Raw genomic sequence first — 15,469 nt, forward strand, 5'->3', positions numbered from 1 at the left:
CAATTACGCTTCTTTATGCTCCGGGAACCCTGCCTGGCTAACCTAACACTAACAGCTATCTAGGGCAGGAAGATGGCAGTTTTAATATTCATGCCAAGAGCAGTGGGATCTGTGCTTATATGGTTTATTCCCTCCGTTCTCACGTGGCCTGCCTCCTGGCTCATGCTAATTCAAAGCAAAACAAAAACCAAATCAAATAAGAACGAAATCTCTGATGCAGATTAGGAGATCAAGGAGCTAAAAAGCAGGAAATTCCCAATGACAAGACTTTTTCCCCCAAGCGGTTTCTCCTCAGTCAGACCTAATTATATTGTGTTTGTAATACAACAGTGGCTATAAATGTTCAGGTAATTAATCGTGGACTCCTTACAACATGTAATTCAGGAACTGCCTCAATCATAAAATGCGCTAATGACAATTTGCACTCCAAAAAAGGAACCAGGAGCTGGACGACGGGTCACATAACACAGTGTCCCCTTGCCACCAACATGCTCTCGACTTGGAAGGAACACCTTGCTTCACTGCTACGGCAATTGCAAGCAGAAATTGAGGTTCCATTACGCACGGCGCTGCACAAACCCCCGTCTCTTTCAAAAAGACTGGAAATGGCATTCAGCAGGGAGAAACCTATTCAGAAACTCAAGAGATGGTGAGAGGGGAGTGATGTGAAGAGAGCAGAAGTCTCGGGTTCGGTTTATACCATCACTATTAAATGCGATACAGAAAGAACCCTGCGTCAGGTGAGCTTCAGGGACAGATTTTGAGGACAGGGGATGAGCCTTTGCCTGTAGGAAGTCATTGATTCAGTGTTCACCCTTGCTGGATTTTGGAAAAAGCATGTATTTTCATCAGCAATAGGCAGAGAAAGGAAAAGAAAAAAAAAAAAGATCTTTTCATGTCTCATTTCAATATATTTGCCAGACAAGTTTGCAAGACAGAAGGCCCAGAAATCCTTTGAAGGAACAATTGTTTGATGTAAATTGCCCTTTGGATTAAAATTATAAAATAATTTAGCACATTATATTTATTCTCACCATTTCTTATTAACCCAAACCAGCTCTCTTCTCTGTTTCACCCCATGTTTTGTTCAGACTGTAATTTCCTTTAGGTTGCGAATGGGCCTTGATTAGTAGTGTATAAACAATTAATTATGTGGTTTTCTAGTCAAATTAAAAATAAAAAAAAAACAAACATGAGAAGGAGGGGAATTATTTGGAGTTGTCTTGGTACTCAATTTTTTTTTTTCCCAAAGGGAAACAGATCTTAGGAAATTTTATCTTGGCTCATCTAAAATACCATAGATTCATTTTTGTTTTGATTTACAGTGCTTCTTGCCTTTTTATTTTAACCTTAAAAAAGCATGAGGGGAAGCGTGAGAGATTTGCAGAACACTTGCTGTAAAAATAAAGACTGAAATATTTTCACAACATTCTGACTTTTTCAAAGGAAAGTTTTAACTCTCTGGACTTAAACTATTGCCAAATTCATCTCACATTTATAAATAACTCAAGTTTTCACTTTATAAATTAATTCTTACAGCTTTAACTTTGATCAGGGCTGGCAAAGCGCTGTGTACATCTGCAACCGATTTTTAAAAATTTTTTTATGCAGTAAATTTTCTACCAAGCCCATTAGCAAGTACTTCACTGCTGCATCTTCCCTTCACTAAAAATGCATGCCTAATTTGGTTGGTTGCATATTTACCTCAATGGCCCGATAACTACTTTTGAGTAAATGTTTTATCACCTTTCAAAAAAAAAAAAAAAAAGAGGCTAATTCATTGTTAGTATTCTGCAAAATGGGCTCATGATACATTCGGGTAAAGTTGATTATGGATGTAATTTTAAAATTATTTTTTTTTTCATCCAGTCCAAGAGGAAAGACATCTATGTTAGGCAAACCACTGGAAAAAAGAGTGTCAAATAGCTAAAACACCAGGTGATCTTGGCTTTTTCAGTGTTGGTGTTGACTTGCTGTAAGCTTTTAAGCAAGGGGCTCCATTGACCGAGGGAGTATTTAGGTGCGCGATCCCTACTGATTTCAAGCAGAGCCAGACACTGAGGTGGGATTTAGTCTCCCAAATAGAGGCATCTAGCCTCAGCTGAGATGTCCTAGGGTACTCCTCTTGGGGGTCATGGGCCCAGGTAAATCGTATGTTGGATCTGCCAACCCCAAAACAGCTACCTCATATATACTAAGCTCTCTAAAACAGTACTAGATACTTAAAAGCAAACGAATTGTAAGTTGGGTGGGAGTGTTGATCTGCTGGAGGGTAGGAAGGCTCTACAGAGGGATGTGGACAGGCTGGATCGATGGGCTGAGGCCAACTGTATGAGGTTCAACAAGGCCAAGTGCTGGGTCCTGCACTTGGGTCACAACAACCCCATGCAGCACTACAGGTTTGGGGAAGAATGGCTGGAAAGCTGCCCAGTGGAAGAGGACCTGGGGGTGTTGGTCAACAGCCGGCTGAATATGAGCCAGCAGTGTGCCCAGGTGGCCAAGAAGGCCAACGGCATCCTGGCCTGTATCAGAAATCGTCTGGCCAGCAGGAGCAGGGAGGTGATCGTCCCCCTGTACTGGGCACTGGTGAGGCCGCACCTGGAGTCCTGTGTTCAGTTTTGGGCCCCTCACTACAAGAAAGACATGGAGTTGCTGGAGTGTGTCCAGAGAAGGGCAACCAAGTTGGTGAGGGGCCTGGAGCACAAGTCTTATGAGGAGCGGCTGAGGGAGCTGGGGCTGTTTAGTCTGGAGAAAAGGAGGCTGAGGGGAGACCTGATCGCTCCCTACAACTACCTGAAAGGGGGTTGTAGTGAGGTGGGGGTCGGTCTCTTCTGTCAAGTAACTAGTGATAGAACAAGAGGAAACGGCCTCAAGCTGTGCCAGGGGAGGTTTAGATTGGATATTAGGAAAAATTTCTTTACTGAAAGGGTTGTCAAGCATTGGAACAGGCTGCCCAGGGAAGTGGTGGAGTCACCATCCCTGGAGGTATTTAAAAGATGTGTAGATGTGGCACTTAGGGACATGGTTCAGTGGTGGACTTGGCAGTGTTAGGTTAATGGTTGGACTCAATGATCTTAAAGGTCCTTTCCAACCTAAATGATTCTATGATTCTATAAACAAACAAACAAAGACTGGGAAGTATCTTACCTATTCTCTCAGTGGGACACATCTTCTTTCATTTTAGCTGGATAAAAACTGTATCTTTAGCCCCAACTGATATTTGCCATTCCTTCTAGTCCACAGAGAGCTAGTGAGCATCAGCCCTGAAGGCTTTCATCCCACTTCACTGACAGTAGTTGGACCAATTCAAACTAAAATACCTACTATTCAGCTGGAGAAGGTCAGTGATGTGTGAATTTAATGTCTAAAGACCTTTAACTGAATCATCAAGGTCAACAAACAGACTCACATTGGACGCCTTCTAGTTTATGGCTCATTTTCCACTTTAACTAAACAAGTAAATAAATAGCCCAAACAATCACAGCAACCCTCCTTCTACCTCCCTAGTGATAACACTAATAACCCTCACATATCACAGCCATCATTGCTACAGGCTAACAAAGGCAGCAGGAATAAAAAAAAAAAACAAAAAAAAACCAAACCCAAAACCCCCACAGATGTGGGCATCACTAGGAAACAGAAAAGTGTGTCTTTTTTTGTTGGTAGGTCATCAGTTCACCCGGCGTGATGGTGAGCAGGGCAAGAAGTTCAGCTGCCTTAATTCACCTCCCAGTTGACGAAATGCTCATGGCTGAAAAGACCCCTCAAGAGCTGCGAGTCTTGTCTGTCAAGGGCGATCTTCCCTGGGATGAGGCTAAATAACTCTCCTTCCTTGGTGTATTCCTTCTAGAAAAGCCTGAAGTAGACTTTATAGACAGCTTGGTACAAACTCACTTTACTTCTTCCCCAGTTATGGTTTTTTTTTGCTGTGGTTTTTTTGGTTGGCTTTTCCTGTGGAAAAGGCAGAGATTTGGGGCTTTGGCATCCTTCACTGCAGTGGGCAGTTGGCCATGCAGAAATGGGACCGAGGACTACACTAATTCACATTTCCCATCCAAAAAGTGTAGATAAAGGAAAAGCATGACCAGCTTTGGTTAGCTCACATTAACATCAGCTAGTGAACAATAATCCAGTTTCCTGGACATCTCTATTGTGGCTGAAGCCGAAACACAGTAAACCCTCCTTCACTAAGCCCTAGTGGCATGCCCAAGATACCACGTAAAAATTGTGGTGGGTTTGTCAGGGGTCATTTTTTCCTGCATACACTCTGAAACCCTGAGCAGAAAGACGAAGGGAATGTTTTTCCGGATGTGATTTCCTGCAGCTCTGAATTCTGCAGCAACTCTCACATGGAATTATCCCCAAAGTCTTTATTAATGAGAGTTTTCCTTCCCACCGGATCCCAACGATTGTTAGAGGATTACCGCACAGTCTGCTACTGCAAAGAAAGCCATTGTGTACACTCTTTTAATTAAATACAATTCAAAGGATTGTCACAGACTGAAGGAACGGCAGAAATGTTTAGTCTCATCTATGCTGTCCACCGTTAGCAGGGCCAGGCTAACCATGGGCCAACTCCTTTGCTCACACGGCAACTCCTCAAAGGCCGGTGGGATTCAGTGAAGCCAGAGCTGCAGGTAAGCAGGAGTATGGGCCCACAAGAAGTGATGTAAACCTCAGTACCCCCATTTCTTCTGATCCCAGAGTGTTCCTGGGCTCACCTGGAGCTCACTGTATGGAGAGTCCAGCAGAGACGGAGACTAGGGTGACCACGGTGATGATGGGATTTGGAGTTAAACAAGGAAGGAGCAGAATTGAAAAGCCTACAGATGATGAAATCACATCCCTCACCCGTTTCTGTTCATCTCCCAGAGCCTCCATAGTAGTGACACATGGGTACTCTTCTAGTTATCTGAACGAAAATTTCTTACACCATTACTACCTTCCCATAGCTTCTGTGAAGGTAGTAACGGTATAAGACAAGAGCATCAGTTGCCTTCCTGTGGTTTCTCTAACTTGACTTCAGTCACTGCTCGAGGTGGAGATGGAGTTTCTTAACCCTTTTTCATGTGGACAGCAAAGGAAATGCAATATTTTAGCAGGCAGGGCTTATTTCAAGCCTCAGTAGCATAACCTGAAGGAGCTAATTCTGGCCAGTTGCCACAAGAGCCTACTGTTAATTTCAGTCCAGGGGCTTTCATTTATACTCATCATTTGTAGGAACACTTTTGTTCCTAAAAGCCCTCTGAGCGAGCCAAAAATAATACCATGTAGAAGTGCAAGAATGAGCAAAGAGAGTGAACCAAGGGAAGACACCGACACAGGATTTTTATCTATACTGATGGGTAACAAAATTTCCAATAATAACACTGTGTTTTGGGGTTGTGTGGTGGGGTTTTGGTAGTGGGGGAGGGGGCTGCAGGGGTGGCTCCTGTGAGAAGCTGCTAGAAGCTTCTCCGGCTCCAAGTCAGACCCACCGCTGGCCAAGGCTGAGCCCATCAGTGATGGTGGTAGCGCCTTTGGGAGAACAGATTTAAGAAGGGGAACCCGCAGTCAGTCGGGGATTGGGATGTGAGAGGAACAGCTCTGCGGATACTGAGGTGAGTGCAGAAGGAGGGTGAGGAGGAGGAGGGGATGCCCCCGCAGCCTGCAGTGAGGTGGCAGGCTGTCCCCCCCCAGCCCACGGAGGGGACCGAGGGAGCAGAAGCCCACCTGCAGCCCGGGGAGAGAGAAGCCCATGCCAGAGCAGGGGGATGGATGCCCCCCAGGATGGCCGGGACTCCATGGGAAAGCTGGCACTGGAGCAGGCTGTGCCTGGAGGACTGTGGCCCGTGGGAAGGACCCACGCTGGAGAAGTTGGTGGAGGACTGTCTCCCGTGGGAGGGACCCGACGGTGGAGCAGGGGACGAGTGAGGAGTCCTCCCTCTGAGGAGGAAGGAGCGGCAGAGACAACGTGTAGTGAACTGACCCCAATCCCCATTCCCCTGCACCGCTGCGGGGGAAAAGGTGGAGAAAACTGGGAGTGGAGTTGAGCCGGGAATGAGGGAGGGGTGGGAGGAAGGTGTTCTAACATTTGGTTTTACTTCCCATTAACCTTGTTTTTATTTGATTGATAGCAAATTAAATGGATTTTGTTTTTTTCCCAAGTTGATTCTGGTGAGTGATCCTTCCCTGCCCTTGTCTCAACCACGAGCTTTTGTTTATATTTTCTCCTCCTCATCCCACCGGGAACAGGGGTTGGAATGAACGAGTGGCCTCGTGGTGCTTTGTTGCCAGCTGGGCTTAAACCACAACACACTATCAAACTGTAAAAGCTGTAAAAGCTCTGGTGGTCTTGAGGAAAAAAAAAAAAAGGAAGTATTTACAGAGTATTATAATTATTTGCTCTTCTCATGGACCTTTGTCCAACACCATGTTACAAATATGTCATGACAGCATGGGGAAACAAATGTCAGATACCAGTAGTATAGACGTAAACTGAGAGATAAGACCAAGTTCAAAACATACTGAACACCCTGTGTGGCCTTTGTAGGATCAATAAAAAAGGACTTCAAAAACACTGGTTTTTAAGCAGAGGGAAGCTATATTCTGCTATGACCTCTACTCATGTTGTAAATATGCTACTCTGCAACCAGCCATCAGTAAGTGACTCTCAGAGCACGGGTAGTAGCATGTGTCCGTAGGAGACTTTTCCAAAGAAAAGAGGTCCGGGCAGATACCCAAGTATCCTGACTCTCACTTTGCTGTTCAAACCACTCCATTTTATGCTTCTGCCAAATATAATCATGCCAATAACAGATCTATCATTTGACGAGGAAAGCAGATTTTTTTTTTTCTGGCTCATTTAAGCAGGCCCTGTTAAACAAAGGCAACTTGGCCAAATCAATCCAGCAGCTTGGAGGCACGGAGACTTCATTTAGTCTGATTGACCCCTTTCTGTGTGAGGGGTTGGAAGATCAAGGAAATATGTGCAGAGTGTTTTGCAAAGAGCTTGGAGAACCAGAAGGAAAAGGAAGCTGAGCAGCTGTGTTGCTTAACTCCTTAGCGACAAGCTTATATATGCCTCTCTTGGAAAGCAGAGCTGAATTAGGGTCTTAAGGAAGAAGTGACACCCCGGCACTGGAGTAATGACACATGGCAATTACAAGAGAGGCAGCACTTGAGTAAATTCTCACAACTGAGTAGGAGAGAGCTCTGATGGCTGGGTAAGCACATTTAGCCTCTTACTTTAAATTATCGTCTGGAGTAGGTAAGTATGAATTTCCTTTCTGGGAAGCTCAGACAAAGGATTTGACTCTGTGTTATGGCAGAAATAGATGGACGCTGCTACACTAAGATTAGTGGTGTTTAGATCTACAATTCAGAGTAAAGAGCAAAGTGTCATAATATCTCTTTTATGGTTGAGAAAAACTAAGCAAGGGACAACAGCGATTATCCCAAGAGTACACAGGGGCAGCAAAGTAAGGAAAGAAGTGGACTCCACTACCCGACTTCTGTAGAAATTGGAGGGCAGCAAAGTAACTTGCAGTTTTCGGTGACCTACTGGTCGTTGACTGCTTTTAATTTTCTTTTACCTTCGGGTGTAAGGAGCAGAGCCTGGTTGAGGAAAATTCTGTTCCTTTTCTTTAAGGTTGTTCAGAAACTTAACTACTAAACTGATCAAAGGTCCTGGAGGAAATTCACCTCCCAAGCTTCTGCTCAGCCAATTACAGGAATGGCAGAAATACAAAGGAAATGTAGATCCAGAACTGCTTGACCGCTGGACTCAGAAACACGATTTGGGGATCCACAGGCAAAAATATGTGTCTGTAATGTAAATGTCTACATCTGTCTACTTCACATTGATCATCCTTCCTCACCTGAAGAGAGAAGCAGGCACTTTTAGGGCATGAGTCACTTCAAACTAAAGGAACTTTCTAAAATAGATTAGAGGAAACTTACCCTATACTGCTCCATCCAGGGAGCCTTAGGCAACTGGCTGAGGGGTGGATGTCTACACTGCAAATATCTGAAGTTAAATGAGAGAAAACCCAGAGACCTGGGCTCATCTTTACACTGAATCATTCCCCTCCAGACAGCCCCATCCTTCCCCAGAGTACTCCAAGAGCAGATGGGAGCTGGTACCTGGCAGGATCCCTATAAAGCAGTTGAGTGAAAGACTAGTAAGTGCTCTAATTTGTTTACAGATGGTATTGTATTCAAGATATATCAACTTTGAAATGCTGCTGTCAAAAAAGGTACTTGGCTTCAGGAGAATGTGCAGGTAACCTGTTAATACTGTCCTGAATTGCTGCTCACCCGGCACTGAGTCATCTCCTGAGTAGCCACCTCTTGACTGCTCTGCACAGAAGAAATGGTCCTTAATTCAATTACAGGCTCAGAAGGGACTAGAAAGACCTGAGTGGATGTCTCAGCAAAACCTGTGAGGTGCTTGTGCTCATTCCTGTCTCCTCTGTCCTGGGCCAGATCCTAACTCCTGACATCCAGCTCTGATTCTTGCCCTGGGCAACCACAGAGGGTCCCCCCCCAGTCCTGATGGGTCTCCACTGCATCTCCAGTTCACTCCAACCGTGGCACCAGAGTCTTGTTTTCCTCCTGAAACCAACCTGGATGTTACCATCCACCAGGTCCACCTGCCACAACACCAAAGATTTGGACTGAACTCAAATCTGCTCGGACAGCCCCAGAAAGTCGTGAGGCTTTGGGTGGGGTGTAAAGCTGAAGGGGTTCCCAAATCCAGAGCAATGGAGACCGGCAGTTTGAGCAACATCCTGGAGAGTCCATGGGCATGTAAGTGGGCAGTTCAGTGCGGGGGCTGTGACAAAATAACATCGATCGAAATCACAGCAAAGTCCCCGTGGTTTCTTCCCTGCCCTCTGCGTTCTCAGTCATCCCCTAGACCTCTCCCACTGCCCTGGAGCTGCCTACACACACCGTGTACACATAACCTTTGGCAAACAGGACCCCACAAACCTCCTGCGAGGCTGGCTATTGGCTATTATTTATAACCAGAGAGCTGGATAAAGAAAGCTGGATGTTCTCTAGTTCTCAGAAATACTGCAGTGGTCTGGTTTGAGGAACAATAATTTTGGTTAGCAACATGGGCGGCTCCTCTTAAGTTTTAGGGGAACTGAAAGGTCTGAGGACGTCTAGAAATCCAGTGTTAATCCAGTGTTACTGCACCATCAATAAAGCAAGGGCTGGAGGGACTGACACCAGGCTTGCCCACTGTTCATGCTGGAAACCCCCCCAGCTGCAAAAAGCAGCAACTTCGCCTGGAGCTCTGGGCTATTTGGAGAGGATGTGTTTCCCATGCACGGCTTCTCATTTCTTTTTTTTTTCATGCACTCAGGGAAGGACTGTGAACAGCAAAGTGGCAATGGTACAGAGCAGTCTAGCAGCCACTGTCCCCAGCATGGCTTTTCCTAGGCAGGGCAGGCACTCTGAAGCTCAGTGGCAGGTAGTAATGTGGATGAAAGACGGTGTTTGGCATTTACTGGGTGCCCTCTCCTTGCTTTAGCACAGCAGCCTTAGCATTTCCAGCTGAACAGTCAAAACTGGACACATTCAGCATTTGGAGCACTCAGTGCTTGAAACTTTCCTGAGCTCACCAAACAGTAAATGACTTTAAGACATGGATCTTCCAATCTTGTGATCCAGCAACCATAAGAAAAAGCAAATTGGATCAGAGCACAAGCTTGTCAAGGTCGGTACCACTTCCCAAAAGCAACCAGGAGGAGATAAAGGAACAAGAAACATAGAAAACATAAGAAAAAAGGCATGCATATAATAATCCTTCCTATGGTGTATGTCTTCCAGCAGTCACCACAGCACCCTTCTATAATACAGTTGCTGATAAGGTTTTAACCTTCTTGGCCATCAATACCTTCAACAGCTTTTATTAAACCAACATTAGGACCCATTCTAGGATTATTTTACTATTCATACATCACTTCCCATCCTGAGAAACTGCCCCTAACAGGGCTTGTTTGTGCCACTATTCAAAGCTTTCTACTGAAATCCAGGTTCATGCCTGAAACAATCTATAAACGCACCCCATTTCAAAGAGTTCACTTCAAATGACTGATTACCTACAAGGAAGAGTACAAAAATTACAAAGATGTTGGCAAAAGATGAGTTTGGTTCATTCAGGAATAGGAAGAAATTAATCCTCCCTCTTTCAAATGAAGCAAAAGCGATTCAGTCAAGAAGGCTTTGGGTGAGGATGTTACTTATGGATTTATAAAGCATCCTTTAAAAAGCATCAGAGCCATCTATGGAAAGATTCTTCACGGACAGTCTGAAGCATCCAGGCGTGTCTTCCAGGAAGAAGAGCCTACCGGGACAAGCTCCCTACCTAGGCTGTGTTTCAGAACAAAAGATCAAGTCATTGTTCTTAATGAGGGAGTCAGGAGTACTCCAGTGATTTGGAGCTGCTCCAAGCCCAAGAGCTGCCATCTGTGACAAATCAGGACAGGGCCATCCTTCCCTTCTTTGGCTGAGGATGGAAGGAAGCAAAAGGGCAAGTCATTTGCTAAAACATGGGAGGGAGAGCAAGGTTAGGACAACCACAGGGAGCCTTGCTGCCTTGAAAAACAAAGATTCACAGGAATGGGGAAAACCATGCAAAGAGTAGCTGGAGATCCTTATGCAAGAGAGTGCAGGACAGACATATGGACACAGCCTTGATTTAGAAGAACAGAACATGCCAGAGATCACTGTCTGCTTGTCCAGAGCTCTCCTCGAGGAAAGCTGCTGATTACGTTTACTTTTGGGAGCTTTTGATTCAGATGTGGTTTTTGATAACCCTCACTGTGCCCAATGGCTAGTCTACACAGAGAACATAGTATACCTGAGCAATTGATAAAGACAAACATATTCCATCAGGACTTAGTGGACAGACTACAGATGGAGATTTTAGAAGGGATTTACATTCCTGATGGAGACAGTAGACAAGAGCTGAAACTATCAGCATTCCCCCTGCACAGTTTTGAGTGGTCTGTGTGAAGGGTCAGTATAAGAACATGGGAAAAACATTGCAATCAGCTCTGGAGCCCTCACCACAGGAAAGACATGGACCTGTTGGAGCAGGTCCAGAGGAGGGCCACAAAAATGATCAGAGGGATGGAACACCTCTCCTGTGAAGACAGGCTGAGAAAGTTGGGGTTGTTCAGCCCAGAGAAGAGAAGGCTCCCGGGAGACTTTATTGCAGCCTGCCAGTACTTAAAGGGGACTTATAAGAAAGATGGGGACAAACTTTTTAGCAGGGCTTGTTGCAACAGGACAAGGGGTAATGGTTTTAAACTGAAAGAGGGTAGATTCAGACTAGACATAAGGAAGAAATTTTTTATACTGGTGGTAAAACCCTGGCCCAGGTTGCCCAGAGAGGTGGCAGATGCCCCATCCCTGGAAACATTCAAGGCCAGGCTGGACGGGGCTCTGAGCAACCTGATCTAGTGGAAGATGTCCCTGCTCATGGCAGGGAGGTTGGACTAGCTGACCTTTAAAGGTCCCTTCCAACCCAAACTATTCCATGATTCTATGAATAATTCAAAATGTGGTTCCACTCTTCCTGGCTGAAAGGGACTGAAAGCTACAGGTTAAACAGGTTGTAACATGAGCCTAAGAGCCTTAGACACACACGAAAATATAACAAATACGACATGACACACACTCTACACAGGCTGTCTAAACCAGGCATGCACGCAACACTTCCACCCGAAGAGAGCATTGATGTCTTCCCAGGAGCCTGAGGGTCACATCTAATTTCTCGGACAGCCCCAACCACCCGCCTCTTAACAGCACTCAGAAAAGACTCAAGATCCCAAAATGCAAGGATGCCGGGACAGGGCTGCATCTCAGCTATCGTCACTTCTGCTGAGTACACAGCTGAAGTGAAAGAGACAATTTCACTGCGACGTCTCAGATGCTAGAAATACCTGCATTACAAATCAAAGCAACCTGCTAGCAATTTCCATGTTTTGAACATGGCGAGGCTTGGCCAGGAAAGAGTTTAACAATGGCTTTAAGGAACCACGGATCTCACCCTCTTGCTCCCTGCAGGGTCTCATCGCCCAGCTTGGCCGTTAGCTAAAGCTTTGCTTCCCATTAGTCCCTGAAGCAAAGCCAACTTGCAGCTGCCTTCCACTCTGCAACTAGATTGTGATGAACTGGCTGTTCCGGCAGATAATTAATTCTACTCTACTGCGCTGGGCATTTTCTTTTGTCATTCCTTACCTGCTAACAACACAGTTGGGGGAAAAAGCTTAGAGGGAAGATGTTTCTGCTTTGTCTATTTAAAAGGGAAAATATGCAAGGGCACAAATGACACAGAAAATGAATGCTGAGATGGCAAAACCAAATCTTAGTGGTACAGTATCACCAGACCTCTCTCAGGTACTGCCACTGGCTGTAGATCTCAGAATGTTTTACAAAGGTAGTATCTCTAGCCTCTTTTGACAGATGGAGAAACCAAGGCAGAAAGCCCAAGATCATGCAGCAAGTTAGTAGCTAAAAAAAAAAAAATCCACAAAAAAACCCCAAGCCACAAAAAAAACCCACAACAAAAATGTCAGGTTTGTCTGGGTGCCTCCCCAAACTCCTTCCTTACACCAAAGATAGACAAAAGCAGTCACCGAAAAAAACCTAAATACTTCACATTCGGTGTTACCAGCATTTGCATGTATCTAAATGACCTTTCCATATGCCAGTATAAGCCAATGTCCACCTCTGTCAGAGATGTCCTGCTTTCTATGAAATATTTAAATGTTCTCCTCAAAATACTCTGGCCAGGCAGAAAAAAGCCAACAGAGAAAAAGAGAATTTGGATGGAAAAAAGAACGGGAAAGGAGTCAACCTTGTTACACGGGAACAAGAGAAAGAGTTCAAATCTCACTTTAGCAATATTGGATATGAGGAATATAATAGATTAGATCATTAGGAAGATAAAACCTGAGATGGACATTAGGAGTGATCAGAACACCTGGGCAAAGCGGCTGATGGCTCTAGAAAGAAAACCATGTTTAGAGCAGTACAAGGAGCAGCAAACCTCTGAGCACTGCTAGAAGTCTAGCCTTTGCTGTGAAGACCAACTCAGCTAAGCAGAAAAAGTCCTTCAGCAATATGAATAAAAAGAGAACAACAGGCAAAAAAAAGCAAGATTGCTATCCAAAATGCTGAAATTCAAGACAAAACTAAACATAGCCCCAAAATAGGAGAAGTCACATGCAGCCCCACCACCCACTTTTGTTCACTGGCTTCTTCAAAGAATTGGAGGTAAAAATATAATTTTACCAATACAAAGTGGAATAATTACACACAGTGAAAATGATTTAGCTTGAATAATTGAGAACAACAACGGGGCTGACTGTGAAGGCAAACAAGGGTACGGAAACTTGTATATGAGGTGAAAGCCATGCAAAAGAGAACAACGTGCTCAGATTGGATGGTGGGAGTGGTACCATCTGGCTGAAAGTCAACAAATGCAATGCTTTTTTATATATAGGAAGGAGGGGGAAAAAAAGATCCAGATAGCTACCAGCAAGTTAATCTGAGAACAAAAATACACAAGACTTCTGAACACCACTTGAAGGAAAGAGTAATTGAAAGCACGGCAGCAAACAGAGATTTGGATAAAATACAAAACGTCGTTTATCAAAAGTAAATCATGGCAATGTAACTGATGGCTTTTTATGATAAGGTTTCTGGGTTTTTTTTTTGGAGAGAGGAAAATCAGCGGATCTGATCTTTCTGAATTTCAGTAAATAGTCTGATGGCACGCCAAAAGGAATGACTGCCTTAACAGTAGATACGGGGATTAATACAGCAACTGGAAGGAAACTGAGGAAGTGGTTAGTGTGAAGACTGCAGGTTGGGATGAAGGCAGAAATACAGAGCCACAGGGAGGTCTGCAGTGGTATTAGTTAAGGATCTATTGGCTTTATTAAAGATGGAATGAAATGCATCGATAAAAAGAGAATAGGAAAGAGGGAATCTGAAACCTCTGCTGGAAATGACAGAGCAGAAGGACCTGTTACCTGCTGCTGGGCCACATAAACTAAAGCTGCCCGACTGAAATATTATAGGCAACTTACTCTTCTCCACACGGTCCCTGTCTCCAGCAAACACCTCTTAGGGTATTTTGTGAACATCCCCATGGAGGGCAACGCTCCGTGGTGACCTCAGTGAGCAGGGTGGTGCAGAATCCGTCACACGGGTGCACTCATGCCTGCAAACGGCCGATGCAGCTCTGCCTACAACTAGAGATGGGGGCAAGGACCCTTAAAAAGGGACAGAGAGGGCTAATTTAAAGGATGATGATAGTGCCTCTGGATTAATCAGAATTAATCAGCCCTTTACAGCCACCTCCTCCGTGCCTTAGCAGCCCCTACCTGCCCAGCAACTTCTCATCCAGAGCCTGATCTTTCCTGGCTCCTCTCCAGCATCCCTTGATGCCGTATGCTTGGTCACATCAAATCAAGAGACAGCAATGATACCAGACGGCTGCCTCAGAAACTGCAGTCCTGCAGGTTAGCTACAATAATGCTGGAAAGCCGGGAGGAGGAAAAAAAAAAAAAAGAAAATGAAAGGGAAAAAAAAACAACTTCAGTTCTAAGGAAGAAAGTATGACACCAAGGCAAAAACCATTTTGCTGACTCCCCAAAATTCCTTCAAGCATGTAAACTGAATTAGTTGAGAGACAGGCAGCAGCATGCTGAGCAGCAAGGGTATCAGTGAGGAGCGCAGGGAATGTCTACTGCCACAGCATTCACCTCAGGAAGGGTGAAAACGGGGAGAAAAGGAAAACTGCTGTGAAAAAAAACAGCCTTACCTATTGCTTATTCCTCTTTTGTCTTGTGTGCCTTTCAAACACTGAATATAATATGGGATAACAGAGGAGGAGGCTTTCAGGTGTCCCTTTTATTTCACTGGGATTTCAGGTCTCAAATGACCTCATGAAGAGGGGTGATTCCAGACTGACAGCTCAGCTCCTCCGTGCATGCATAAAGAAACAAAGCCAATAACAAGAGTGGTCATTTTTGCTAATTATTTTGGGGTTGTGTGGTGGGGTTTTGGTAGCGAGGGAAGGGGCTGCAGGGGTGGCTCCTGTGAGAAGCTGCTAGAAGCTTCCCTGGCTCCAAGTCGGACCCACCGCTGGCCAAGGCTGAGCCCGTCAGTGATGCTCGTAACACCTGTGGGAGAACAGATTTAAGAAGGGGAACCTAGAGCAGGGGAGGAGATTGGAATGTGGGAAGAACCCTTCTGCAGATCCCAAGGTCAGTGAGGAAGGAGGAGGAGGAGGGGATGCCCCTGCAGCCTGTGGGGAGACAAGGTGGCAGGTTGTCCCCCTCCAGCCCACGGAGGGGAGCAGACGCCCACCTGCAGCCCAGGGAGAGAGGAGCCCATGCTGGAGCAGGGGGATGGATGCGCCCCAGGATGGCCGGGACTCCATGGGAAAGCCGGCACTGGA

The 15,469-nt window shown here is 45.3% G+C and overlaps 1 protein-coding gene across 1 annotated transcript in view; it reads right to left on the reverse strand.

Moving 5' to 3' along the window:
• The window catches only part of VIPR1 (vasoactive intestinal peptide receptor 1), a 114,664-nt gene that overhangs the window by 74,963 nt on the left and 24,232 nt on the right, over positions 1-15,469 (reverse strand). The gene's annotated exons all lie outside the window — the stretch shown is intronic.

Source organism: Buteo buteo, chromosome 2, assembly GCF_964188355.1.
Source record: "Buteo buteo chromosome 2, bButBut1.hap1.1, whole genome shotgun sequence".
Lineage (NCBI taxonomy): Eukaryota > Metazoa > Chordata > Aves > Accipitriformes > Accipitridae > Buteo > Buteo buteo.